This window comes from Corvus brachyrhynchos, unplaced genomic scaffold, assembly GCF_000691975.1.
Source record: "Corvus brachyrhynchos isolate BGI_N302 unplaced genomic scaffold, ASM69197v1 scaffold152, whole genome shotgun sequence".
Lineage (NCBI taxonomy): Eukaryota > Metazoa > Chordata > Aves > Passeriformes > Corvidae > Corvus > Corvus brachyrhynchos.
This window is the reverse complement of record NW_008237447.1, coordinates 2,303,874-2,306,418: the sequence shown is the minus strand read 5'-3', so window position 1 is coordinate 2,306,418 and position 2,545 is coordinate 2,303,874.

Genomic DNA, 2,545 nt, shown 5'->3' with positions numbered 1-2,545 from the left:
CCCGCTGCTGGCCGGGGGGCAGAAGGAGGTGTCCGAGGCACAGAAAGAAGTGGAGGGGGAACAGCGTTCTCTGGGGTCCCCAGCACGGGAGGGACATGGACCTGTTGGAGCAAGTCCAGAGGAGGCCACCGAGTTAATTAGAGGGATGGAGCACGTCTCCCATGACAAAAGATTGAGAAAATTGGGATTGCTAGCCTGCAAAAGAGATGGCTTTGGGGTGACCGAATTGCAGCCTTAGAGTGTCTGAAGGAAGCCTGCAAGAAAGATGAAGTTTTTACAAGAGCATGGAGTGACAGGACAAGGGGGAATGGATTCAAATGGAAAGAGGGCAGATTTAGATTAAACATTACAATGAAAGTCTTTACTGGAGGGTGGTGAGGCACTTCCCAGAGAAATGTGAATGTCCCATCCCTGGAAATGTTTAAGACCCGGCTGGGTATTGCTCTGAGCAGCCTGGTCTACTGGGAGGTGTCCCTGTCCATGACAGTGGTGTGGAACTGGATGATCTTTAAGGTCTCTTAAAGACCCAGACAGTTCTGTGATTCTGCCGTTTCACCACCGCTGTGACTCCTCTGCAGGAGCAGGGCAGCAGTGGCTCGTGGCACACCACGACTGCTCCTGGCCCATCTTCCCATCTCCCACGTGGGGCCCTCTCCATCCTCCTTCCACGCCAAGAACTGGGCTGCAGATGCCTTTCAGGACTTACAATTGTAATATATCAAGGAATGGGGCCAGGAGGGAAGCTAAAGTGCAGACAGGGAATTTCCTGATGGCTATCGGTGTGAGATCCAATCCTTCATGTCACAGTCATGTTCCCACTTGACCTGCATGGCGTCTGAATCTTTTTCTTTTTTCCTCTTAAGAACACACCTTGAGGAAATGGCCTCAAGTGGCACCAGAGGAGATTTAGATTAGGCATTAGGGAAAAAAAATTCACAGAAACGATTGTAAAACATTGGAACAGATTGTGCGGGGAAGCGGTGGAGTCACCAACCCTGGAAGTGTTCAAAAAACATGTGGGTATGGCACTTGAGGACATGGTTTGATGGTGGTGCTGGGTTGGCACTTGGACTTGATGATCTTGGAGGCCTTTTCCAACCTTAATGATTCGGATTCTATGATTCTAATCATTGCCACTCAGACCTCTCTGTATTTGGAATATTAAATAGGAAGAGAAGAATTAAGTTGTGAGTTTAACAAAGCACAGAGCCCCTGCTGACTGGAAATCAGGAACCTTTATTCATTACAACTCATTTCACTAGGAAAACAAATCTATGTTTGGTTGTGCCGAGTCACTGGATTAGTCCCACAGTCTCTTTGTTTGGGTTTCTGTCTTGCTCTCAGACTTCTTGGTTTGAAATTTGTCTCCTTGTCTGCAGCATTGCAAAGAGAAGAAAACATTCAGCTTTCATGGAGAAATGAACTGAGGGAACAGGTTATCATAGCTGATCTGAAGCCTTTTATTTTACAGCTTCTGGTATCACTGCCAATTGATGCAGAGCTGAGATCAGGCCCTGCCTGTTCTTTCTTTCTGTATCTGCTACTTAGAAACTGTTCTTTCCTAAAGTGATGAGATTCCTGAGTTTGGAGGGATTTGTGGTTGTTTTGTTCTGTGTTGGTAGGTTGCAGGGCAAGGTTAGCTGTTGGTTGCCTTTTAGAGACCAAGGGTAACAGGAAATCCTTTAAAAATAAGTTATACAAAGCCAAATTCTGCTCTTGTTTATACCGTGGCAACTCAACTTCCACACAAGGGTAAAAAACAAGGCAGAGTTTGGTCACAGGTCTTACACTTTTTTCTTTGCATGTATTTGGAAATAGGCTTGAAACATGCCTCTGCTTAGCTGTAAATTACTGATCCCTGGGCCTTGGGAGAAACACACAGGGAACAATATAATTCCTACAGGAAAAACCCAGCCCCACACGCACCTCTCAGCCCCAGGACTTCTCCTTCAGAGAAGACAAAGTGTGAAAAGAAAAATGGGAAATTTGTTTTGTGGGGTTCCTCCTTAGATAGTCACTGATGTTCATGTGTGGGAAGAAGGGTCCATGGCCCTCCATGGGTACAGAGGCAGCTTCTCAGTTGCAGTTATTCTTCCACATATTAAAGTGAATGAGGCTATTTTATGCTCAGTTTGTAGGGAGAACCAAAATCAAGCCTTTTAAGTAAAGCAGGAAGGTGCAGCATATTGAATTAAATCATGGGGTTTGGCCCAAGAGTATATTTAGAAATCACACAGGTTTCCAGAAGGTGATACAGGGCATATTTATGACAAATAGGCTTAGCTGGCAGCCAGCCACCCATTTTATTTTCTCTTCTTTCCAGAGGTTTTCATAAACAAGAACTCTGAAGCTGGAAGTATTCCCACATCGTTCTGATTTCTGCATTTCTTTGGAGTTTAGTTTTGATGAGTTCAGATGATGATGTTCACTGGCAATTCATGGATTCCTTTACAGGGTTGTCTATGACTCTTCTGCGAACTAAAGTTATGTATAGAAAAACTTACCTGAGCATTTTTTTATATAGCTTTTCCACCTCGGAAACCAA